At 36.6% G+C, this 27,708-nt stretch overlaps 1 protein-coding gene and 1 long non-coding RNA gene across 3 annotated transcripts in view; one reads left to right on the top strand and one right to left on the bottom strand.

Moving 5' to 3' along the window:
• The window catches only part of LOC310901464 (uncharacterized protein), a 425,578-nt gene that overhangs the window by 61,819 nt on the left and 336,051 nt on the right, over positions 1-27,708 (top strand). The gene's annotated exons all lie outside the window — the stretch shown is intronic.
• On the bottom strand, positions 1,173-6,961 carry LOC310901630. Of its 2 annotated transcripts, XR_014585965.1 has the most exons (4): positions 6,666-6,961; positions 2,640-2,793; positions 2,270-2,446; positions 1,173-2,176 (listed from the first exon to the last, which is right to left on the bottom strand). It is a non-coding gene; the product is annotated as an uncharacterized lncRNA (long non-coding RNA). The 2 variants fall into 2 exon arrangements; XR_014585964.1 differs by having other exon boundaries at positions 2,270-2,793.

Here is a 27,708-nt window from a genome sequence, read left to right as displayed (position 1 = left end):
AAAAAGCATTGTGATAGAAATGCAAATTCCATTGCACAGATTCCGGAAAGATATCTGATGGGGTGGTGACTACGACACAGATCTTTGTACCTTGAGTGAATTGAGAAATTAAAAGTAACTGTTAGAGGTTACTATTTTCTCAGAGATCTGCCATAACTCAAGGGGAGAAAAGCATTTTGGTAATGAACTGTGTATTAAGGCAAAGGAATGTAATGCTTTATCCTCTGTTCAGAAGAATTATGATCCTTCTGGTCTCACTTTTCATAATCTTTGCTTCTGAAGGAGAAATTGTCTTCAACCCCTTTGGCAGAATAGTCCCAGTGCACACAGTAGGAACACTGTTGGGAGGGCTGCCTCAGTGCATCATGAGGGAGGGCCTCAGGAGTTTGAATACTTAGAGCCATGTATTGCTATCCTCTGGAAAACCTCATTCAGGCTTCTGCAAATGAGAATTTTCAAGGCTTAAAATTGCCTGACGCAGTAGACTTCTCTAAAAGACTTTATGGTTTAAGATTATTCAACTCTGAGTTTATCAGAAGTCATTGTTCCAGTGTAACAGTTTTCAATATTGGAAGAACAATGTAAACAACTTCATGCTTTGGAAGGACTTTGAATTATTATTATTATTATTGTTGTTGTTATTATTTTCTCCCAAATCAATCTGAGATAGAAAGTTATCGTAGACCCTTTTTCTCTGAAGCCATTGAGAAAAGCTTTAAGTCTTCGGTGTTAAGCTCTAAGTTTGGCAAAAAGCTCTCAACTCTGTTAAATACACAGAGATTTCATAGAATAACAAAGGTTAATAATTTCAGGGTAATAATTCATGACTAAAACTATGAAATAACCATGTCCTGAGCCCATTCAGCTCCATCCACTGAATCTGTTTGAAACATTACATTTTTGTAAAAGCTAAAATGGATTTTTTACTACAAATAAATAAACATGACACCTACCATGGTGCTAATATTTTAAGTACCAGGAACTTATGGAATTAGAATGAAAGTAATATTATTCTAGTATGAATGGGAATCCAAAAGAAGCTAGTGGGTGTTCAGTTTGAAACACACAGAAGAGATCCACTTTCATGCAGAGCAAAGTAAGCAACGGAGTTCCTTACCTCCAAGTTTAGGTTTAGTATTCGACATATGAAAAAATTATTTTGATTAAGAAAACCTATTAGATAAATTGCTGAAAGAAAAAAAAATTAAATATAAGTATACAGCTTTGGCCAGAAAGTCCCTAAAGTATGGATTGCTAGAAGCTGGAAGACTATTCTGGAGAAATATCAGTATATGATATATACTCATAATCCTTCTAAACCAGCCTTATTGGCCGTAACGGAAGATAGGATAGGAGATTAGATAGATGTTAGTATAGCTATTCTTCTGTTGATATACTGCTGTAATATCATTACTTTGACAGCACTAGTCCTTTGTCATAAAGTAATTCTTCTTACAGTTGTTAGTCTCTTTGATATTTGTACTAATATCAAGGACATAAGTCTTTGCAGTTAAAGCTAAGAATCACAAGTCAGTATTTATGGACGTTACTCGTATTTCTGTTATTGCCTCCTTATGTGATTTGAGGATATTCATCAACTTATGTGCCTCTGTTTACTTATGTTAAAAGCTATTTTTGAGTTTTCATTAGCTGAGTGTTAGGATTCTTGGTGAGATTAAAATAAGAGGCATGAAAAGGCTCTACTTAATTATTTTTATTTATCATTGCACTCCTTAATTTTCATTTTCATGTCTGCATTTAAGTTGCTAAGCGTAAGCGGTGTGCAAAAACAATGATGAAGAAGGATACCAGCAATATATCTGGAGAGAAAAAAAAAACACACCAGATTTGGATGGGAAACTTCAGTTATAAGCTGTAAATCTGAGGAAAGTATAATAAGCATCTAAAAAATCTTTCAAATAGAAAGTTGCGTAACATTAACCTATCATTATCCACTCTGAGCATCACATGAATAAGCCCTTAATTGTATGGAATCAAGACAGTGATGACAAATTATTTTATGAAATCTTCATAACTTTCTGTCATCTCAGCATACGATATCATCCTTCTTCAGGGTAATCATGAATCAAAACATCTCACACTTTGGATTCTTCTCTGAAGTCACCTGTTGATTCAGCAGGGATACAAAATGTTTCCGCTGGGAAGTCTCAGATATCTGACAAAAGAGGGGTTTTGCTATATTAGAGGCTCTGAACATTGCTAACCCTTCCAGCCCTTTTGTTTCAGGCAGTTTTTGTTTTGAACTCACTGGTGAAGTAGTTTGAGCAGTCCAATTGTACAGGCACGGTATCGCTTCAGTAGGTATCTGAATGGGAGCCTTCTGTTCTTTTAAAGTTATCATATGTAACGCTTCATTGTAGCAGTAATAATGTTCCTAAAACAAGTCTTCTGTCTTCATGTATGAGTCCTGGAAAGTATACTCATCCTCAAAACATGACAAGAATAAAAATATTGTTAGATAGACAGAAGTCACAAATAAATCCAGTGGGATCATTGTTTAAATGAGAAATCTGAGCAGTGACTCTGAAATGATCCCAGTTTGCAGACCTATGGATAGGAAAGTTTAAAGTGCCAGCATTACACTCTGGCCATTGCAGATCTAAAGGCAGGAGACCCACCTGTATGATAGCCGTGTATGACTTTGCTGGTCCTTGCCTACAGGCTTTCAGTTCTTGTGGTTGTAGTCCCATGCTGGTGGAGCTATTTTCACAAGAGCTCTGTAGCTACCAAGGATGCAAAACTGGCCTTTTGCTCCCTGTTAGTGCGTAGGACCTTATACCGGGAGAACACAGTGAGAACGTAGTCATTGAAGAATGACATTCAGACAAACTAAAATATAACATTGACTAGCTTGATCCAAGGCTTGCATCATGTCTATCAGGTTGCTGTCTGTACTGACTGTTGGAAGAAAGGGCTGAGTCTGGAAGGTTCATTCATGAGAAGAAAACATAGCTCTTCTGCTTGTAAGGATTACATTCAACAGTTGTAACTAATAAGACCAATTGGCTGATGTCATCAGCATAACTCAGCATGATTTTCTCAAGCTATAACATAGGTTGAAAATTGAACCTAATATAGTTTTACTTTACCAGATACAAATCAACAAAAATAGTGTCACTATGTAATTGCTTATAAAACTCAGTGCACAAAAACAAATATCATGCCCTTTCTGCTAATATTTGCTTTGTTCTGTTCCACCACAGGGAAATTGTTGACTCATCTCTCAAACTGCTCTACTGCAAGAGAAATAAATGTAGCACCCATTTCTTCTAAGTCTTTCCTACAGTGCCAAAATATTCAAGAATACCTCTAAAATTGTTTTGTCTTTAGAATGAATTTTACCTTGAGAGTCCTGAGTGGCACCTTTGATGCCGTTTGTGGAAGAACTGCTAACATTTCTGTTTCTTGCCTTGTTTCTGAAAATCTACAACAACCTCAGAGAACTGCTGAACCAGTGCTGTTGTACAGTGAACGTGTGACAGGCTCATACCCTCTTAGAAAAGCACAAGACTGCCCTTTTCACACAGAATATGTAATAGACTGAAATAGACTTAATTGCTTTTTTTACTAAATATTAGTAAAGTAATATTATACAACACTGTAGTTCGACTTTATTATTATTATGTGAGAGTCAAGTGAATACAAGTGGAGGATTGAAAAGGAAAGGTGAGAATTGGCTGGTGGAGTTAGTGTTGAATGTACAAAACAGCATTGCTTTGGCAAGTGAAAAGTCATTTTGTGTGGTCATAAAGTATTCCACAATGCATATCAGAAATGAAGAATTTAATTGATGGGTTGGAAAATAAGGAAAGGAGTACAGGTGAACACAGAGAAGTCTTCCTAGAGAGGGTAGGATTGTTCTTCCTTTGTAACCTGCTGGCCAGCAACTGCTTCCAATGCAGACAGCAGGAGCCACGCTGGTGGACCCAGCTACTCAGCTGCTCTCAGGTGTGCGTTTGTCTCCATAGCTGCATTCCAAATACAGCTCCCAGTGCTAGCCAGGAGAGCTGCTTTTCCTGTGGCTTCTTGCCTTCATTGTCCTTACTGACTGAACATATGGACTTGTTCTTCAAGCTGTACTTACATAAAGGTAAACAAGGTTCTTTATGTGAGAGGAAGAGATGGTTAGAGATACATTTTATGTGCCATTTGTACTTAACCTTCGAACATATCAGCTAAGCTGAACGATGTCAAACACAGGATTGATAAGGCATAGAGAACAACAGAACTAATAGGTTTTCTGGATAGTTTAACTCTACCTTTTTTCTCCTTCCTTTATCTGCGCCTTTATCACTTTAAAGTACACCTAGGTGCTAACTGCTCATTAAAGAATGAATATGCCTATGGTGTTCTATAAACTAAGAGCAGAGTTTCAGTAGTGCTGAGGGCCTGGCAGCTGATGCGAACAGGAACTGCAGGTGCTCTGTACATCTGAAAATTCAGGCCTCAGATTTTTTACCAGAGATCTGTCTTAAGTGTGGCTGTATGTGTGTTTGGGGTTAAGTGTTAAAAATTCCAAAGCAAATACCTAATTGCAAATGAAGAAAAAAAATTTCTTCAATATGTTTCCATATACACACTTGAGATAAATCTTTTACTACGTCAAAGTGAAAATTAAATCCTTCATTTTCATATGACTACTTGAAGATACTTGCAATATTCTGAGCATAAATCAGAATAGAGGAGGAGAGAGGGCTAGCCATGCAAACTTGCAGCTGATGTCCTGGGGACAGATCCTTGCAGTGGGGAGAGCTCCATTATGCGCTCAGGCACTGTTTCACATAGTACTCCTTGAAAGAGAAGTTCGCAGAGACAGACACATCTGAGATTTCAGCACTTAAAATGAAAGTCAAAGGGCATTGTGCTTTGAATGTAAAAATTTTAAAAGTGCTGTGGATAGTGATCTGCAAGTCAGGTCATAGCAACGTTTTATGAGCATCCAAAGATACTGGTAATATTTTTTGTAACTGGTAGCTAATTCCTGCCTTTTTTCTCCTTTCAGAAAAATAAGAAACTAGTAGCACAAGAAACAGTAATACCTTATTTCATAGATTTTGGCATTATTCTTGCTTTTTAAGAAAAATACATTTACGTTTTATTGAGGAACTCTTGAGAGAGGCCTACACAGAACTGAGAAATTCTGTATTTGGGGCCACATGTTCTGTGGGGAATATACAGAAAAGACTGCATAAGTATTCATTTGCTGAATGAGGCAGAGATCTGTGGAAAAGTGCTGCATGCAGTCATCACAGACTATGTGGAGCTTTCTACTAAACTTTGGCTGGTTTGATAATTTAGTATCAGCTTTATGTAGCTGTGTAAGTGTGTAACTATATTAACTGTCATAGGATCATCACATGACTTAATGGGACTGTCCTCGCAGGAAGATTCTAACAGCATGGATATCACAGGGCTGGGACATTATAAAGTTGCTTAATATAGTAACAGCCTTTTCTTTGCCTTCTAAATCACATTTCTGAGGTGCTAAACATACTCAAAATCTAAAAAACTTGTCCCAAACTGAACAGAATTAGCACTGATTTTGTTTCAGCCAATGCATTTATTTATTAAAGTCTGTTACTTAAGCAAGCTCCTGGCCGTGTTTACAAATACCAGACAACATAATTAATCATTTTTGGTGTATTACTCTGCTAGCTATTGGCCGTGTGAAGGATATACCTTGCATTTTTCAAGTACTGTGAAAGAAGTACTAATGTTAAAGGCAAAATCTCAAACAAACAAAAAAAACCTGAGTGACTGTGCCAGGAAAAAAAAAACAAACAAAAACAAACAAACAAACAAAACCAACCAAACAAAACCAGTAACCCACCAGTTCATTTTCATAAATTTACATATAACCTTTTTTGGAAACAGAATATGATTTATGATAGATCCCACTGTAGGGGTCTGAGCCAATGTTGGAGACAAAATAGAGTCCTTGAACTGGCAAGAGTTCTGTCCCTTTAAGAGTCTCAGCTTGATTATCACAATGAGTCTGCATGCTTCAGAGAGACAATAATTTAAGTCATATTTTTAAAAAATGATTGGAAAAAATAAGACCTCCTTCATCGCCAGGATTTCTAGATACTGAAATGGAGTCTGTGTTCCCCATCTCATCTGCATCAGTGTGCCCTCCAAAATCCTGTTTCTTTAGTATTTTTTTAAAGTGCTGTGGTATGTCAGTAGGCTGCATATATTACTGATAAATTAGGATGGAACAGTAGTTTTAAAAGGTATAAAAGAAGAAAAATAAACAGGAACATGAATGGTAAAAAGGAGAAGGAATACCAAATGAATAATAAAATATTTAGTGCTTTTCAATTAACTGTTCAAATGATTAGTATACTAGTATATTATATCATAAAAATCATGTCTATTCATTTTTTGCAGCCATTATCTTGACTGTGATTTAATCCTCTCAAATCATTAACAATGCTATTAAAAATGTGGGTATAGATGAATGTTCTGGATAGTGTGCAGGAAAATAGCAGGATTGTGGCTGAGGGTCAAGAATGAAGCTGAAAACCAACAGATTTTGGGGGACAGAGATGGGGGACTGGAAGGGAACAGACATCTGAAAGGAGATGAAATGAAGAGGAAGAAATACAGCAAAAACCATGATCTGACTCTGTCCAGTTCCTTACGGTAGCGAAGTGCTTTTCTGGTAAGATTCCTCCTCTCTTCCCCCAAATGCTGCAGTTTAATCTCAGTCCTGAAAAAAATGTTCATTTCCTGAAAGGCACAGCCTTTTGGAATCACACAGCTTTTCTTCACAATGGAAATCTGTGTGTACATCACGAAGAAGATAAATACGTGTATGAATAAGAGTCCCTGGGGTCTTTTCTGAAGCAATGAAGCATCCTTGTTTCAGGTTACAATGGCAGCTTGAGGGCAGCATTTCCATCCAGAAGAAAATGGCTGTGACTCTTCATAAATAGAGGCCTTCTTTGAAAATGAGATAAAGTGCATAACTAGGAATGTGTTAACCAAAGAGAGAAGAGAAAGATCAGCAAATTGAAAATGAATGGCTGACACGTATTTGGAAAAAGGTTACCAGTGGTGATTTCTTTGTCTGAGTGGTCTTTTTTTTTGGTACAGATAGATGTGTTTTTGTCCTGACTGTTATGTAGTAATATTAAGCTAGTATTAATTAAAATTTTAATAAAATTTCCTTGGTGCTTTTCACACCGGCAAATGACAGTCCTTCACGCAGCTTTAAGGATTCACTGAGTCAGAGTTTTGTGTTAATATTAACATCCTATGTTCAGGTAATTAGACTGTGCATTTAAAGTGAGATCAGACTTTCTATTTTTTATTTTTATTTTTTCATTATAGTTTGGAGTAGAAAGGTTAGACTGCTACCAAAGAGGTAGTAACAAAGCCTTATAAGTGAAAAAGCGAGTTATATTACAAGGCCCACAATTTGTTGGGCACAAACACAGACTGGTTGGCTGGTGGGAGAAAGAGGAGCTGGCCAGCATGGCAGAGGGAGGTTAACAGCCATTTCTCTGTACAACACGATGGCTGAAGGCTGCGGTCTGCAGCATGACTGTCTGATGAACTCTCCCGCGTTTGCCTCTGCCCTCCCTTATTCATTGATACCAGTGGCAGCAGAGGAAATGTGCATGCTTACATATGTTTTGTTACACCTTTTAGCACAGGTCTAACCAGTGGGCATGCCAGGGACTGTGTTGTCCGCAACTTACTCTGTCTGCACCTTAGACATCTAGGGAAGCTCGTGGGTTTTTAACTCTAGCAGTTATCGTACACCTTTGCAAGGAGGGAGAGAAATAGGATGATACTTTTAATAGTAATTAAAAAACAAGAAGTTGTGAATATGGGACACAGCTGCTGGTTGCAAGAGCTCCTCAAACTGTCTCAGCTCCTGGTTAAGAACAGTAGGAGGGACCCTTTTATTCTTTCACATCAAAAATACATGCCTATTTCTCAGCGGAAGTCCAGCTGGACTCCACCTCAAGCCAGCAAATAGGCCTTGGATGAATGAACTCTGGAGTCCACAGTAAGGGAGAGAGAAATTTGGAGAGCGAAAAATGATTGATAACAGTAGGTATATGAGTAGATGTTTTCTCACTATATGGTTTTTTTTTTTTGTTTGTTTGCTTGTTTGTTTTGGAGACTTGTTTCACAGGGCAGGTTCGTGCCTCCCTTTACACATATTTGATGGAATGAAGATGGAGGGCCTTAAACAGCTGATTTTCTCACACTTCCATATGTTTGAATATGTGCTTTCAGTAATTTCTCTGAGCAATGTTAAGTGACTTGTTCCTCTGCATTTTGAGTCAACATGTGTTTATCTCTTTGAAAGAAAAAAAAAAGTTATCATCATTCCTTTTAACAACAAGCAACATTATGATGATTATTTTTGTACTGTTTCATTGGAATTAATATATTTAGATAGATAGCATAACCTGACGTAAGGAGAGGGATCTTTTACAAAATTTTCAACCTCCACAGAGGCTAATGATAATTTTAACATCAGTACCATGATATAGTATCATCAATCAGCTGCTTCCCAGAATGCTGTCACTTCCATAAAGGTCAGTGTCAGTTTAGAGTAAGTAATCTGGCTCTGAATGTGCCAGGTAAGTTACACCACCAAGTAACGTAGTGGTCGACTGGATTAAAAGATCTCCAGAGAAGTGCTATTTGATTTTTAGGATGAATGACGGGCATATTAATAAGTACATGCTTTGTAACATAGAGTTTTCTATGTTTTGACTGTGCTCTTTTATATGTTAAAAGCACATTAATCCACAATTGTTTCTCATTCTTAATTGCTTTAATAAAGAAACAGGGTAAAGAGGTGAGTGCAAATATGAAGTAAAGGGGTGATAAAATTTACAAATGCCATACTAAAGTCGATCAAATTTTCGTTTAGCGTGACATTCAAAATCTGCTCTAAGAGAGCCTTACTTGCTGTCTCCTTGTCTTTGTTTGATGCTTCAACCATTACCTTCATACAAAAACAGTTCAGCAAAGGGGTAGCTTTTACAAAATTCTGTATTCTCACGAATGTGTGCCATAGTTTAATGTACCTTCTATCACAAGATTTCTGCTGCTACCTTATTGCCAACCCACTTAAATTATTTCTGTATCCTAGCACCTTCCTTATCCATCCTCTGGCCTTCTGTTGTTTCCCCTTTCCTTAGTGTGCTGTTGTGAAGACCAAGCTAATAAGCCTCAAACATTTTAAAATTGTTTTACAGCACTGTTTATTAGCCAGCAGTGCAACTATACACCTTTAATTTATCTAATTAACATTGAATTCATATATATTTTTGAGTTCTACAGTTTAATTATGCAGTCTGTCAAAAAGCACTTTTTCTTCATTGTTTGCATGTTGATTATTCCTTGAGAATTTGCAGAATTTTCTGTAATCTGTTCTACACTGAATGCACATTATATCTAGTATCAAAACTGGTCTGAAACAAGGCAGTTGTGATTTTCTCCATTACTATGCTTGTTTCTCCATCAAAGTTGAGAAAATCATAGTCTTTCTTTCATTAGCTGAGATGGTGGTAATACACAACATTCTTGCAAGCAAAAAGTCCCCTTTTTGGAAAGAACAACCTTCAAAAACGTTGTCTGTATCTCATCAGCCCTATTTCTGCTTCCACTGAAGTCAAAAGCAGTTTACCATATGTGATGTATTTTTGTTTTATTGTATTAAAAGCAATGCAATATTTGAAAAATCTTCACTAAAGAGCAATTATAGTACTTATTACTATGTACATAACGTCCTAAATTTTATTTCTCTTTTAATATCTCTTTCATATGCTGTCACACCCAAACATATCCCAATCTTGTATGCAGTATGGACATGAATACTTCCCCTAAAATCTATTAGAATCTTTGCATAAGTGAGTCTTCTTGGATAGTACCTATATATGTGCATATTTTATTAGTTGCATGAAAAATACGCAGTGAAGTGAATATCAATGGATTATTTTAACTGTTTATCTGGAGCACTTGTTCTATTAGTTCTCCTTGTAAGGAATACTATAACAGCACATGCAGATGTTGAGTTAATAGTAACAACTTTATGTCAACTTTCATACTCTGGATCGTCTCATAAGTGACATAAAATCCCAAAATAGGCCACAGATAAAAATCAGTTCTCTTCATATAAAAGTCTGGATCCTGCTCCAAAGAGATTGAAATGAAGACCTGACAATAGCGAAATAGTGACCTGACAAAAATTCAAAGTATGTAGAAACAACACAATGGAAGAAGTATAAAATTTTACTATGATGATCATGAGATGTAAATATACAGAAAAATACTTTTTTGATCTTTCAGTGGTAGGATAATGGGTATAAGTAATAAAGTTTGATTGGTGTCTTTTAACAGCGTGTAATAACACTGTTTAGCCTGAGGGGGAGCTCTGAGCCTATTTTAGAGCTCTAACGTTACTGTGGCTGGCATTCTGTCATTATATAATTGCATCCAGCTGATTTCTTTGCAGTAATCCCGACATTTGTTAAATAACTCAAAACACAGAATGACAAAATGGTAGAACTCCTCCTTTCCTCCCTTCCCCCAAACATATATTAAGGCTGCCTTTGGCTGGTTCTTATGTTTATCTTTGCCAAATGCTTGTGATTCTTTCTCAGCCTAGAAATTCCCCTCAGGAAAGTTAGTTTCAGCTTTGTTTGCCTATTTTTATTTTATTTTATTTTATTTTATTTTATTTTATTTTATTTTATTTTATTTCAGCTAAAGTGAGGCATACAATTAAAACACCCTTTTTAATTTATAAAATGGATGGATACCTTACCATAAACATATCCTTAGTATTATTGTTGACATTTGTCCATCTGTTGCTTGTTTTAATTTGTATTTAAATACATCGCATGGTAGAAAGCCACACATTTCTTGTTCTCCACTGTATCTGGAGTCACACTCAGTTAAGGTTTATGCTTGTAAATTGGGCTTGGCCAGAGAGGAGGGTTATCCACAGATCTGAAATGTGGACTTTACTGGTATTTTAAAGCTTGGTGACATTTGGAACTAGGAGTTTGATTCTGGTCCACTGCTATTCTTAATTTTACTTGTTTATTACTGACGGTGTAATAAATGTGTTTCTGATGCCATGACTCTGGTTGTCCCTAATACCATCAACCTTATTCTTAACTTCTTATTATGTCAAGAATGGCCTGAAGGAAGTATCACTTATTATTTCAATTGTAAGTTTTATTCTAATGGCAGTAGGCTGAATCTTCACCCAGACCCATGAATTCTTTTTGTTTAAATTTGGTCAAAGAGTTACATCCTCTGCCTATATGCCATACAATTGACATTTTAGGTGATATTTCTCTTTTATGTATTTGTGCATTAAAAAGTATAATTCCTGTAACGTATTTTCACATGGATCAACCATGTAGTGAAGGTTATTATAAGCATATGTCATGTCTGGTATGCCTACCACAAACCATAGCATGTCTTCATAGGGAGGCTATTCTAAAAGATAGAAGATTAAAAAGAGAACATTGAATAAAAGTGTAAGACATGGAAATAGAAGGGAGAAAGTGTTCTCTGGAGGCCAGTAGCACTGCAGCTAATAAAAGTCATACTGTAGTACTTCAATACATTTTATTTTAAATATGAAATTTAATTTTATTTGGATGTAGCATAAATCCAGTGACAGCAATTGTTAGATTTAAGAGACCTCAATATGTCAGTCTTACAACCAAACAGAGAGTACAGATAGTTGTCACTGAACAACTTCCTGTGATCAGAACTAATGGTTCTGGAGAAATAATTAACAATACGAAGCCAGGACATGCCCATTTACATTCGAATAATTTTAGTAGGAAATGCAGACTACTGTTTTCCATGTACAAAAATATATAAAATGTATTTTGTTTGGTGAATTGCAGTCAATATGCAACGGACATCACACAGGTGAGTGTTCTCTCTTCTACACATTTTCATATTAAGACTGTCTTGTTATTAAAGCTCTCTGGGTTTCTCAGGAAACATAGGTTTAGTTCCAAGGTTCCAATATGTTTAAATGATGTTTGTCATCATAGTTCTGGGCTTAGCAGTTCATGAAGCAATGTGACTAATATCTGTCATATGTTGGTTGTTCTCTCATCCTCTCCCCAGGGAAGAAGCATGTGCAATGGAAAGTCTTGTTTTGCAAGAGTTTTTATTTTAAAATCCACAAGTTGCTGTGTGCTTATTTTAGGGATATCGAAGTCAAATAAATGTGCATTGCATTGGGAATGGAATGGGGTGTGTTTTTTGTGGTGGTCCTTATTCTTTGTGGGAGTTTACTGCATGTGTTTGGATGAGCTCCTGAGAAAAATCCATGCTCTGCAGACAAACAATCATTTATTATTGAGTTCTACTGGTTTAGGGAAATGTAACAGTTGGCAACAGCCTTCTCCTTAGAGCTTGAGGTGTTTTTCTTCTGTATTCTGGGTCCAGACTGTTGAGGAAATGAGTACGTGATAAAAATGGCATGTGGATATGCTTGCGATAGCTTTGTATGAGCTGCCTCAGAGCCTTTGAAACCTTTGATAATGTGGTATATGGTCCTGTGGACAGCCATAATGCAAACCCAAATCCTAAAAGAGTCAAACTTAGAATGCAGGGCTTCATTCCCATGTAGCTCCTGGCCTAACATTTACACAGAAGGGGCATTTTTTCTGGTTATAAGAGGAGACAATTATATACATAAATACACAAAATATATTGGTTTGTATTTCAGAGTACTTGGAATTGTCTGTTGATACCAGTCTTCCTTGTCTTGTCTGTTACAGTGTGGTGTTCAAGAATGAAAAGTTTTGCAGTGTGATGGGAAATAACATTGAAGAGTACATTACTGTACTCATTGTGGTAATTATGTCTATAAAATTGCAATCCAACCTTGTAAATTATTGTAGGATGACTCATAAGTGGTGATAAATTGTTATAACAGGTCTTTGGTGAGTTGGTATTTGCAGAGCAGGTCCATGATTATTGCAGGATCCAGAAAGTGTGCTCACATAGAGGTAGTTTCTGTGAGGATTTGAAGTCAAAAGGAAAGAATTTCTGGCACTTACATGATTACAAGATCAGGTCTGTAATGACTACAGTAAGAGGGTACAGCTTGCCTTTTTTTTTTTTCCTAATTTAACTATGTGTAAAATATTTTTAGTAAATATAAATTTTACAAAACTTTTCATTCTTAATGAGATAAAATAATTAGTGGAATGTTCTGTCCTTGTGCTTATTAAAGATTCTCCAATCTATACACTGTCTCCATCAGCTAAATAAGTGTGCTGACGTACTGCTTCTCTGAGGATGACAGAATCTGCTGCACAAAAAATAGCCCATTTGGAAACAGTGAAATCTTTCTCTCCAAAATGGTTCTTGGTGTGTTAGATAATCACTTAACAGTCATCCAAAAGAAAGAAAACCAGAATAATGTGCCAAATATGTGTTATATATCTCCAACCTTATTTCATAATGCAAATGTGATTTTAACAAAAAATAATTTATTGCAGGGTAGAAATGGAGTACTAAAATATTAGTACAGTTCACCCACTATATACATTAAAACATGCTAATATTCTCAAAAGTGATATTTTCTAAGGAATTTCAAATGCAGAGAACACCTGGACTAAGTATGACATGGAAATGTGTGCTATTATTATGAATAATACCCCTGATTCTGCAAGCACTTGCAAGAGTAAAGAACTGTGAGCCCACTGACAGCCCACTATTTCTTTGTATGACTGATTTCATTCAGAAGTTTCCAAGGATGCTCAAACCTTTGATCCTGGAAACATCCATGAACTGTACCTTGCTCACTGGAGTAGCTTTACAAATGTTAACAGGCCTACTTACATCAGTAAGACCAGTGTTTGAATAACTTTTGAGGAAGTGGTGCCTAGATATTAACGTAAAATACGAACTATTAACTAATTAATGTGCACTTGCGAATGGTGAAATGCTGCTGCAGATGCCTATGGACAGTCTCATAAATTTGCTAAGACTAATCATACATTAATACTACTAATATATTTAGTTGTCTTCAGGTTTGGGCCATGGTCTTCAGTATAGTGTTAATTTAATACAATTCTATTTTAGGCTTGTGACAGTTTAATGTTTAGACCAATCAATGTTTAAAAAGTACTCTTAAAAGTGTCTGTTCCATTGTGATCTCTGGGAGAAAGAAAGCATAGTGGAAAGAAAACACATCTATAGAAGCAGTTTAGTAAGATCTTTCATAAATATTCAAGTGTGCTATTTTCAATTGCTGGTTTGATTACTAAAGAGCTAAGATGAAATATATGAAGTGTTCATTGTTGAAAACATTAAAGAGCAAGAGATGTCTTACAGATGTTTATCTACTACAAATTCACCCAGTAGACAATAAGTGCTTCCATGCAAGTATGAACACGACACCTTGTTTTAAATTTGTGCTCAGCATTACTGGTTGTCTTGTGCTGTTTTGCCTTTCTGATTTTTATTTCTCTGAAATCAAAAATAAATAGTAAGATAGGGCCAAATCCAGAAAAATTCCTTGACTGAGCCTGGAGAAGGAGGACCTGAGAACAAGAGATGAAGGATTTAAAGATGTCGTTCTTTGAGGCATGTTGACTCACAGGAGATTTACACACTCCTCCTTACAGGGCAATGTACTAGTGCAATTTTATATGTATTTGCTGTTTTCCTGACCAATCATGTTCTGTTCTGTATTCACACGTGGAGGTGTATGAGCTTCTGGCAAATATCCAAAGATGTCTCCTGCATCTATATGTTCTTTCTGGCTCCAATTTCCCATTTAGTTTATTTTCTTATACTCATTTAGTTACCCCCTGGTATCTATGGAAGTTCTGCAGCCTGTTTCAATGGGAAACGGCTCTCTATACTCCCTCTTTTAACTGCTCAGCAGAGTGGCACTGATGCGCTGCATATTACACTTTACAGCAGTGAGAGTTCCAACTTCCCCCATGTTATTAGTGGCATGAAGAAGGTTCTTAAAAATCATGATCTAGCATGACACTGTTTAGATCTTTAAAAGTCTAGTACATATAAAAAGGGTCTACGTTTATTCCCATCAGCTGTTTCTAGTACTTACTTCCACATAAGAACCAACAGGAAAAGTCAGTATTACTTTAGAGTTCCCAGACATTATTATTATTATTATTATTATTATTATTATTATTATTATTATTATTTTATTCTGTGCATGAAGGTTATGATATACAGATTGTAGATGACCGAATGCAGGGTTCAAGGACAATCACTCTGATGCTGAAAGACTGCTTCATGATTGGGATTAATATAAACATTTAGTTACTAGTATTTAAATATTATGGCTTAGATGTGTTAATAGCATGCCCAGTGCATGCTAAGTCCACATATGAAAGTGTAATGCAACCATTTAACAAAAGATTTGGGTCTGGAATGGCTCATTGTCACCAAGAAGTTGTCCAAGACACCTGCATGAAGTTCCTGTCCAATTCACAATCCTGCTTCTATAGAATAAAAACTGTTAAGAAATTTTTGGATCTTGTTATTTTCCATAGAATTTTTCACAGCTGGGCTCTCAACAGGGTACAGCAGGAAATTATTTAGGAATTACTTATATAAAAATAGATTTAGAAAATAAACCACTTTATATAATGCATGTATTTATAAGTATCTCAAACATGTTACATGCTATCACCATTTATATAGATTTTTTCCACAGATAAAAACATGACTGAAGTTAATGGGAATATTTAATGTTAAAAGTGCAGGCACAAATGACAAAGTTTGGTTTGATTTACACAAGCATAAATGCAAAATGACCGCACTATCATTAAAGGAATTGTGTTAGATTTACAGTATTATAAAGTAGAAAAGAAACTGGCCCCAAGTAAGCACTTTAGCAGTAAAATGCATCTTTTTATAAGGTGAAAATGTACAGCAGTAAGAGATATGAGGAAACTAGGGGGATTCAGTTGGCAGGGCCATGAGTTGCCCTGCAAGAGCCTGCTGTCTGGACTGACTTCCACAACACCCGTTTCTGGTAAGACTTTGAAAAGCTAGAACACAAGTGTTACCTATCAAAAATTTGCCAAGGGGAGGAAGAAGCAAAACCTATGGTAGCAAAAATTATCCACTGTATTGCTTAAACTACTGATGTCCAAGGTATAATCTACAGAACTATAGCACCTTTTTAAAGTGTAGATGTGACAAAATATTATTTTTCCTCATAATTTGCTGAAGATTAAACCAATGGCAATCTTTCTTAGGTATTCACTTTCAGTAGAGACTTTGTGCACTCTCATCTTATATAAAATTGTTTAGAAACAAGTTAAAACCTTAAAAATGCTGTAGGATGGTACAAGAGGTCTTAAGTAGTAAGCTCTTTGATCGGTATTTGTCATCACTTCTGGTCTTTGCCTGGGCTCATAATCTTGAAGTTCTATGAACACGGTAGAATTGTAAGCTCGTGGAAATTTTTTTTTTTTTTTTTTATTTCTTTTGTGGAGATCAGAGTCAGATTTTGATAGTGAGATCTTGAGAAACACACACCTCTATCTTCCTACTATGGATTTAATTTTAAGTGATTATCTTTCCGCAGAGATAAATGAAAATACTGGTAAAAACAGTATTACAGTAGTCTGGCTGGCGCTCCACCATTGTTCCGGTAGGTACAACCATCCGGAGCAGACACTTCCAGGATTGATAGCAAACTTCAGTCGTTCAATACAGCTGGCAATACCAGTCCATCTTTAGTGAAGGGCACTATTAATAGCCAGGTAAAAGCATTTGTGTATTAGAAGATTCCAGTTATGGTCATATTGTGTCAGGAAGATGTCAAAGTTCTATCTCGTCTTGCTACTAATGATCGCTAATACAGTACTTACAGGATAATAGATGAGGAGGGATGGATTACAAAGTTACAAATCAATCAAACTTTTTGTGATACATTTATATGCTTTTGTGGCTTGTTAAATCATCAAAACCCTCCAATTGATTTTTACTTTAACAATCAATCCTCTCTATGTTTTTTAACGTGCAGTCAAGAGTTAAATTTTTGTAAACTACAAATATTGAGAAGAGTATTATGACACTAGCAGGAAGATTTATTACATTCTGATGGCAGAGCTGGAAGGATGTATATGCTATACCACTGCAGTGTCAAGATGCAAAGGTTGATTAGTAAGAAAGAGTTTGTTTTACAAACAGGAAACTCATCTCTTTGTTCATCACCTGATATGCAGCAGGAATGCATCTGCACAAACATTTATACTCACAAAGATGGTCTGATATCAACCTCCTCACAGGATGATGTTTGAGTCTGTGTTGAAAATACTTATAATGTTATCTGTGATGAAGCTACAGCAGTACACAGGTAACTGTCACATTGAAGGCTGTGCAACTACTCAGATATTCATCACAGCTTCTGAGAAGCAGTAAATGACCCTCAAAGATTTTGACTTTCTGTTCACACATTTCCTCAAAAGATGAGATTCCAGACTAGGAATTCTATTAAGGCAAAGAGAGAAATTCTGTCCCTGGGTGTAATCAGCTACTAGAATTTAGGCTTACAAGCAACTTTTGTATTTGAATGCCGTCCAGTTATTATGTAAAAATTTGACAGTTGAGATTTTGACAGAAGTTTTGCAATTGAGACATAGATAAACTGGGAACAAGACTAAACCTACCAGATGTGTCCCATGCACTTAGCGCAGCTTCCAACCCAAAATGAGTTTTTACTAATCATGTCATTTTAATGTGAGAATTAACCTGTGCAATGCTTAGAAAGTACGGCATTGCAACTTTGTCTCAGGAAGGGAATTCTGATAAGGTGGAGGCTGCAGATCATTAGTTAGGAGGTTCATGTTAATGTGGTGGCTTGTTACAGGCATCCCTTGTAGCTCTACATTGTTTCCATCTTTGGCCCCATCTGAGCCATGTAGAACTGAGAAGAGTTTAAGTGTGGCATGTACAGAATCTTACACTCATGAGGAATATGTCTTCACTGCAGCTGTATTCAGTAGGTAAAGTGCACCAGCAATCTGAGTTAGAGATATGTCAGGTGTGTCACGTTAAGTGACACTGCTTGAGTATGGCCCATAGCAGTTATGTAGTGAATGTCCTAGCTAATCCACTTCTTCTTTAACTAAGCTGTTTTACTTCTCAAATGGGACAGGCAAGTAGGATGCATATGTCCAGTTAATAAGTGCTAAACTGACTCTATAATTTGCAGTTGCCTTCTCCTACCTTTCATCTTAAACTATTTTGATTAGAAAAAAACTCGTATTATGTCAAGTTAACAGAACAGTTTTTAAAAGGATTGAAAATAGGCTAATGACAGATATCAAAATATACTTGTACACAGGGAGAGATTAATTTAGTAGATTTATTTCCAGTGGAGCTCCCCAGAGATCTGGGCTTCTTTTGGCACTAATATTTTTGTCAAAGAACTAGGCAATGATGAAAAGCATTAACTACTGAAGTCTGTAGATGAAACAAACATTAGTGAATTAGTAAGGAAAAAACACAATTGTTAAATGGATCTCAGTGACCTGGTGACATGGTCACAGACCAATAATCAATATTTCCAAATGTATGTTAGTATCAATGTAGGTACTATACTATAGATACTTGTGATACTGTAGCAAGAAATACAATGCCTAGAAACTCAGAAAGTAATCAGTAATTCTATGTTAGAAGAATGCAGTAGCTTATGAATATTTAGTTTAATATGAACTATTAATGCTTTAACTAAAAGAGGCAAAGGGATCCTTGGATGTATGAGAAGGAAAATATCTACAGAAGTAAAGAAGTACAAAAAACATTGTCAAGATTCCTAATACGATTGTGTTGTGTCCTGGTGATTACCCTTCAAGAGCTAGACATGGAAATAAGAGAGTTTAAATAGAAGCCATAAAAATTATTCAAATGCTAGAAAAAAATTCTTATTCCTTGAAAAAAAGTGCAAGAAGTTCTATTTACACTGCTCCTTAAAGATAGGGTCAAGAAGCACACAGATACTTTTCCATGAAAACAAATCTGGTAATTGGGTTTTTTTGTCCTGCTGACAAAGCATAACAAGATCGAATGGCTGGAAGCTGTGAGAATAATTAGACTCAGGAAATGTTTGCCAGGTGAGGTGGAGGACTCACCACCATATAGATTTTTAGGAAAGAAGACTAGATCTCCTTTTCTAAAAAAGCTGTAATCCAGCTTCAATGAGATATTGTAATACCTGTGTGTTTATAGGCAGAGGAAATGTAGGGATGGCAGTGAAAGTGCATTGCTGGAGGTTTCCAGTTAATTTTACCATTGTTCAGGTTTGTAAATCTGAGTTCCTTCTTTCTTTTGTGGGTTGCAGCAAGCACTGGAACGCTTGCATTGCTTTCTCTGATCTTGTGACACCGGCAGCTCTGCGTTAAGACAATGATTATAGAGTTCTCAAGCTTCAGGTCTTCAGTCAGTCAGGAGTGAATTTCCCCAGACACTCAGTTAAGTACATAGACCCAAGGATTTTGTTTGTTTGCAGCTTTCTCTAAAGGCTGACCATAGCTAGACATGGGGCACCAGGTAATGTGCGCCAATGCTTTGAGTTGAACAGAGATACCTCTTTGATGCGGCTGACTTGTCTTGCTCATGTACTTGTGCTAGACTGACCCCTCTCTGGGAGGGAATACACCTGCAGCCCAGACGGGGAAGACCCTCGGTAGCGTAGTCTAGAGTTCATTTGCTGGGGTAACTTGGCATGTCTCACGTCATCCATTTCCTGCCAATGTGGCAGTTCTGCCTATTGGATGCTTATTTGCACTCCTCTGCTTTCTGTCTCAGCAAGTAATTTAATACCCCAAATATTTTGGTTTAACTTAAAATGTTGGGAATTGATGTGGGCCATCTGAATGAAACTTAATATTTTCAGATTAACAGATGGTCAGCCGGAAGCATCTAATAATTCTTTCTGACTTTGAACTTTGAAATTTTGAATTATATCATTTAATGACTTTTATTAGGGCTGTCTGCTTAAGAGGATTAGAGCTGTGGCCCCATTTTCTTCTTAGACTGTGGCTCAAGATGCTCTTACAACTTTAGTGATTATTATTGTCCCACTAAATACCTCTCTGAAAAGTCCTGCGTGCTTCTCCTGGAAATTCTCAGCACTGTTTACTTGGTGAGAGGTGTCAGTAAAAACAGATGCCAAAGCTTCTGCTAGGCAGAATGGATTGCAGACTGTGTCTGAGCAAACTGGGAGGAAGAGATGCTGGTAGATGCGTGCTATGGCAACATAGTGTGTCAGGAAAAAAATCCTTTGGTCCTTGTATGTCATCAGTATGTGAAATACAGAGGGGTCCAGAGCAGCTTCATCACATTCTCTAGTTTTACTGGGAAGGAATAAAAAATGTATGGTTTTGCAGTACAAAGACTGAGTGAAGAGGGTACTGCTTAATGGGAGGCTCATGGCAGCACTGTTTCCTAACATATGGGTGATATATGCTAGTATGCTCTATTTACTTTGTTACTTACAGAGGTTTACTGTATAACCAGCGTTAGTGGCAAACCCAGCTTTTCTGCAATGGCTTGATTTCCTTTAATAAATGCAACAAATGACGTAGTCACATTCAGCTTTGTTCAGAAAACTGAAGGTGTTCGAGAGCAGGCAAAGAGTAATTCAGGTGACTGCTGAGCTGTTGGTCTGCTGAAGCATACAGTCCAGCAACATTCAAAAACAGATGACATTTTCAGTTCCTTTACCTTTTGTTTCCTTTCAACCTCACATTATGAACAAGCCTCCTTGTTAGGTAACAGTAATCCCCTGTGACAGATCTTGAAAAACGAGTTTGTTTTTAACATTAAGATGGAGGAAAAAAGTGAATGTTGTGTGCAGCACAGTGTCTCTGTTTATTAGAAAGGTAAAGACAGTGAAAGAAATACTAAGAAATTCAGGCATTTTTTGCTAAGATATTACCCTAAGGTGTGAAAGTTGCCAGCTGTTATAAACTATTTCCCTGTTTCTCTACAATGAATGGGGCTGATTTAATATTAAAAACACAGTTTGAGAACAAACAGTTCTTTCTGCCCAAACTTCTGAAACTCATCTTCAGACGCTTTTGGTGAATGTTTCCTGTAATGTATTCTGTTTGCACTACAGATTGTAGATTGAGTATCATTTTATCTTCCTCACTATATGCACGTGAACAAGGCTATTTGTGTAGAACAGCGTTATCTGTTATTCTTTCATTTTGTTATTTGAAATGTTACGTGTTTTTTTCTCAGCTGAAAAGAGTGCTAACCATTTATTATAAACATGAATGTGATTGCATTTACTAGACAGATGACAAGAATAGAAAGTAGTGTAAATTTTTTTGAAGATACACAAACATTTGTTTAGTGTTCTTTAAATACATTATGAGTAGTTAATAAATTAGTGAAAGTGACAATCTGTTTTGTAAAGGATTTGCAAAGAGGAAAAGAGCTACATCTGTCATGTTTCCAAGAGAGTAATGTGACGAATGATAGCGCTAAAATACTTACCAAGAAAAAACTCCTATTTAATAGTAGTCCCCAAACCTGAGCCCTATAGTTATTCCAAGTACCTGAGACCCAGATTTAACTGTATTCAACAAACTCTTCATAATTAATCTGAAATGAAACTACTGCTTTGGATGTTCTGTCTTGCTTGTCTAGCCATTAAAATAACTTTTTAAATGCATTTCTGGTTTTGTTTTCTGTTTTGGTAATGGCATCTGAATTTTTGTTAGTGTTAAAAATCAAACATGCAAAAAACAACAGGCTGCTTAGGATAAGACATTTTATCACTGACATTCTCTAAGATTAGATCAGACTTTTCAAACAAAAAATAGCCTGTGAGCTGAGAAAAATAGAACTTGTTTGGATTATTTTTATTGTGTCTCTGCCTCTGTATCATTGCAATAAACTTCAGCTATAATGCAGATGTTTCATTCTGTTCACATACTTTATAGAAAAACAGCAAGACTTCTGGTCAACAAACAAGATAAGCTTTCCTGAAATGCTTTTCTTTTTACATTGCTTCCTTGTGTTTTGTTGATAAAATATTTTGGAACTTCTTGACTTTGTAACGAAGTTGATTTTTTTAAATTGTTTTTGAAATGGTATATAGAGGGAGAAAAAAAGCATCACATATAAAGGGATCAACTGAAAATGAAGCAAACTCCTGGAATAGTTGAATGACATTTTAAATTGACTCAAAATTCTATTTTCCATTATTTTTTGGTCAATATATGACAAGATTTACTTTTGCTTTTACCTAAACTTTCTCTCTTTTTCTCCTGCTATGTCTTTAGCTTCAGACACCAAATAAGGAATGCCTGGTTTTCCCAGCTCTTGCACTTATGTTTAGGCCAAGAGCTTCAGCTGGATCTTTCTGTATTTTGCCCCAGGCATTTGTCCCACTTTCCTTTGACAGAAGAATAGAAAACCACATTTGTAGTATTTCTAAATTAATTATACTTTTCAGGCTTAAAATACTTTGACAGATCAACAAAACGGTAGCAGAAAACTAATTCCTTCAAAAAATATGAAAAAAGGAAGTTGAGTAAGATGGTGTAATTAATCTTGCAATAAAAATAATTGTTTACAGTTAAAATTAATGTAACATGCATTCCTCAGCAGATAATAAATTATGGGTTTTCTCATTAGCATTTGAATTGATTTCCTCTAATTTGTGAGGAACACATGAGCATGTGACTAGATTAAGTTTAATTGGACTACAGCTGGCGCTGATTGTGTGTGGATAGTGGGGGGGGTGGGGATTTTGACTGATTTTGCGTCTTCCTGCATTCTGTCTCATTGTCTGTTTCTTCCCTTTCTGCTTTTTGTGTACAGATTATAAGGCACTGTGAGAAACATTAGAAAATTAAACTGGAAAAGAACCATCTGATTTGTGAGCAGAGAAAAATGTAGGTGAAGTACTTATAGAGGGTCTGTTTTGTCAGCTAGGGAGCAGGCTGAAAGCGAGACAAACGTCATGCTTTTTAGAGCCAAGCTGATATACAGTATGACTTGCAGATGATACAGACGTTATCAGAAGAGCATTTGTGAATCTTATTCTAGCTGTGTAAGACATTGCTGAGTAGCTGTCAGCTGCTTCCTTGCTAGCTGAATGTTACTGCTGTTGTAGGAGAAAACTGTCCAACACCTGTACTATGCTCCAAAACCCAGTTCAGCCTTTTAACCAAAACAGTGAATTGGAGCAGAAGAGCCAGGAGTATACTAATTCTTGTTGCATAGACACTGAGTTGGGTCAGATGACAGGATTTTAAAATTTTGCTGCTAGCATTACCAGAGTTCTTCTATCAACCTAGAGAGCCCAGATTTCTTCCTCCACTAGTGGTCGCTAATAGCCGCCGTCAGAAGGACATGAGAATAGGTCAAACATATAGTGGTATTCCTCTCTGTTCTTCTGGTCTTTGTCAATGTATGGCTGCACTATTTCCTGAACAAAAGGTGGTGTCTTTGCGCTTAATAGTCTTGGATGGGTTTGTCTTTCAGGAATATATATAACAGCTTTTAAAACCCAAGTTGAATCTTCAGCACCCACAGCGTCCTGCATCTGATTTCATTAGTTTAATTGTGCACTGGCTGAAGTTGTATTTTCATTTTTGCCCTTTTCTTTACATCTTTAAATGCTGCTACAACTTTTTAGCTAGAGAATCCAAGACTGTATTCAGTACTCGAGTGACACATCCCACATCCATACAGTGACATAGTGATATATATATATATATTTTTTTTTTCCCTCTTTTTTCTCTATTCCTTTCTGAAGACTGTACAGTCATAGGGAGTATCATACTATTCAGTGTGACTGGGTTGACAGAAAGAGGACTACTGAATATAGAAAGAAATAGAGGGCTATCTGTTAAGAAGAGCATCAAACAGGTAGTAGATAACTTAAAGACTATACTTTTCTCCTCTTCTTCTACTAAGATGTTTCACGTACTGAAGACAGAAACAGTTTAAAGAATTTGTAGATGACAAAATGAATTCAGAGAAGAAAGTACTGAAGTACTGGGGCATATGGTAGGGTTATTAATGGGAAAGGAAAGGCTACAAGGTATAATGAAAAGGCAGATGCTTACAGTGAGCAATTTAATAACAAATGCAGATAGAGAACCAAGCTGACTCACAGTGTAATTCAATTTAGGTCAGCATTTGAGGAAACATGAAGAATGAATTTGGTTCATGCTGTATAATTTTGGTTTTGATTCTGTCTGCCATCTTTTGTCTTCCAGGTGCTTTCCATCACAGCTAGAGATGGAAAACAATGTTTATTGTTGGTTCATGCTATACTTGAAACATGTAACACATGTGAGGGGAAGTAAGAACATGTTTTACAAGTCAAATTTAAATAAAAATATTTTTACTAGTAGGTTCCTCAGATAGCTTCCTAGAATTGTTTTTCGAATGTCTACTGAGAAGGCAGGAAAAGATATTCTAAGAATGGTAATGGGACTAAGAGAATTTATATTCTTGGCATTTCTTTAGACCTTTCTTCTTAAGTAAGGAAATCCTTTGATAGGTCAAACTTGATTAGAGTGGGAGAAAGCAGAAAAAGATGATACAGGAGAACAACCTCACCCCCAAAAATCAAGACAAGAACAAAGAACGGCTAAAAGATGTCTAGATTTTGCTTGTATTTGGATTAAGGAGTTGCCTCATTTTTTAAGTTCCTCCTTTCACATATCCTTTGCAGATCATAATTGGAAATGGTGCACTTGCAACTTATGAAATATTTGGTGCTAATGGACAGCAGAAACAAGAACATATAGAAAATATATAATTTAGTGTATATTTTGTTCTACCTATTTTGTCCCCTTTTTCTGGAAGTTTGATACCAACTTTTTAAACATGATCTTAAAATTATGTTTGAGACATTTGCCTGATACATGTATGAAATAAAGTTTTTAAAAAAAAAAATCATTCTGCCTTCTTGGAAAAAATTTACTCCCTGAAATTAATTTCTCCACATGAGAGTCTGGCCAGTAATAATACAGTTGCTCTGAGAAACATGTAATGGCATCTTAAACCTCTATGAACACTGAGGAATGCAGTTTTACATTTCACCTGAAAAATTACAACTCCAGCAGTATATTGTATGTTAGCACCATGCTGAGACATGGGCTTACCACTAACTTGAAAAAAAGACTACCCCCTGTACGTGGGCTAACAGTGACTTTTCCAGCTGGTTTTTTTTCATGAAGTATTTTCTGCCAAATACTGATCAGACATTTGCTAGGTGTTAGAGGTTTGTGAGATTCAGGGAAGTTAGAACCCTACAACCTCTGGCTACAGGCCAATTTCTGGCTATCTGTTTCTAGGGACCAGAGCTGTTAAAGGAACTTCTTGTAATAGGGAAAACATCTCAATATCTAACCTTAAATTTCTTAGTTAAACATAGATATAATTCTCTATTTAACTATACATTGCTGTGTATTCAATTATTTATTTATTTATTTGTATGACAGTAGTGCCTAGAAATTCATGTCATAGAAATGCTACTTACCGTGTTCAAATTTTACAGACAAAAAGGTCCCAGCTTGTACAAGGTGTTTTAAGACTATTTTTGAGCACTGTGGGTGTGGGGTTTCCTGTGCATGCCAGGGAAGACAGGATTACCAGGCTAGGGATCAGCTGGCAGTGGGATGACCTTTAGAAGCAAGGCAAGATTCAAAACAGGGAAGTAAACAACAGTGATGTTTTTGCTTCCAGAAAAAGCCAACTGCTGGTACCATGCCTGCAATAAAAATAATGTGCTCCTTACTGTTTCACTTAAGCATGAAATATAATGATGCCAAGCTTAAAAATAAAACAGCACTAGAAGTAGTCGTGGGGGGTGGGGGGGTGTGGGTTGGGGAGGAGGAATGAAAGCAGTTAACTGCAAGTCTGATCAGACCTGTTCTGTGTTGTGCTTTTCTGCATTTTTTGTATCCCTCTTACTTCATCTCCAGCTATGAGCAAAAAGAATCCTTACTGTAAAGTACAAATATCCATCTTATATTTCAGCATTCATTTGGAGAGATGCCATGAACTGCCCAGCTTACCAAGGTTATTGAAAAAGTATTGAAGGTTACTAGGGAACCTTCTGTATTCAGGGGCTCGTACAGCCTCCAACCTTCACCAGATTTTTTCTTCTGTTCTCAATTTATATGCCTATGTTCATGTAAATTTGAAGATTTTTCACTAGTCTCAACTGGTCTCTTGTTTCAGTGACACCCTCTGATCAAAGTATATAGTACAGTTTGACTGCAGCAAAATGTGCCGTGTACCATCTCTAATTGGTTGGGCTGTCAGTACAGGATTTTAGCCTGCCCAGAACTTTCAATCTTCCATGCTTTATGTGCATTAAATCTTTCACCATCTACAAAATGCCTTACCTCCCCCCCTTACTTTGTGCTGTAGGAGAGCTATAGTCCATAACCTTTGTTTTCAGTTTTATCATAAATTGAAATACACGCACACTTAAATTTTCCTAATAAATAAAGTGCTATGTTGTTCTAAAGCTGCCTTTTCACCTCATTACAGCTCAGCGGAGTGGAGAGTGATGTCATGGTTGACCCAGCACCAGCATGCCCATAAATGATACAGTATGTTCCCCCCTTTACTTCCTGGCTAAAGCACTGGGAAGGAGCTTAATATGAAATTCATGCCGTGATGACAGATTTAAAAGTTGCTACAGACTGTAACAGACAGCAACTGCATTTTGCAGACATACATGACACATACCACTCTCTTGTATTCTTAAGTGATGACATTTTCAGTTTAAAGAGTTATGTTTCTATTGCATATTATGGCTGTCTGTCTACAAAATTAGGCGGGAGGAGGAAAGGAAAGGACAGGACAGAGAAAACACTGAACTTGATATAGATCTCTGCTTGGAGAATATGTCAAATATTAATCAGTGGTTGGAGCGGCGGCACACACCAGTTTTCAAGCAGACTGCACTTCTGCTCTGTACCTTTTGGGGGATTTGGGCTGTTTGGAGGCAGAAAAGGCAGTTGTACTTCATCTGGAGGAATGGGCCCCTCACACTTTTAACAAGGAGACTCTGAATACCCAAACAGTGCTAAACTGTAAATCTGCAAGCAGGAAACTAACATGCCAAACTTGAGACACCCTTCTTTGGCGGGGCTTTCCAAGCAATTAAATAAATAGCCATCATGTGGTGTCTCCAGGGCAATAAAACATGCCACTGAGGAGAATTTACAGGAATGGGCCGGGGAAGGTTTTGCCTGATAGAGAGCTCTGATGTTCTCCACTTACATCTATGTCTGTGCTGGAGAAGCTTCCCATGAAAGTGAAGCTTGACTATAAATATGAGCTCTGGTTTATAACCTTGGCATCTTCCTTCACCCTCCACAGGCTGTCCTTTTCTTCATCTACCTAGTATCTCACCATAATGACAGGTAAACAGTCACTCAAATTGAAATAAAGCAAAGTTATGCAAGTAATGGTGGATTACTAGGATTGTGTTGGATCAGGAAACACACTGACATTGGTTTCTTTGAAGGCCTTTCATACCGTTACTGCGGTTTATGCCAAATATGCAACCTCCTGCATTGGAAAGCATATATATCAATTTCCTTCAGAATTCTTAGATGCCTGACAAGGATTTCAGAAAAGCCGAAGAATACACTTGAGAATCCTTCCAGGTTCTATTCAAAGATACAT

The sequence above is a fragment of the Anser anser genome (assembly GCF_964211835.1).
Source record: "Anser anser genome assembly, chromosome: 6".
NCBI classification, from domain to species: Eukaryota; Metazoa; Chordata; class Aves; order Anseriformes; family Anatidae; genus Anser; species Anser anser.
Note: the sequence above shows the minus strand (reverse complement) of the source record. Positions and strands in the feature narration are given on the sequence as shown.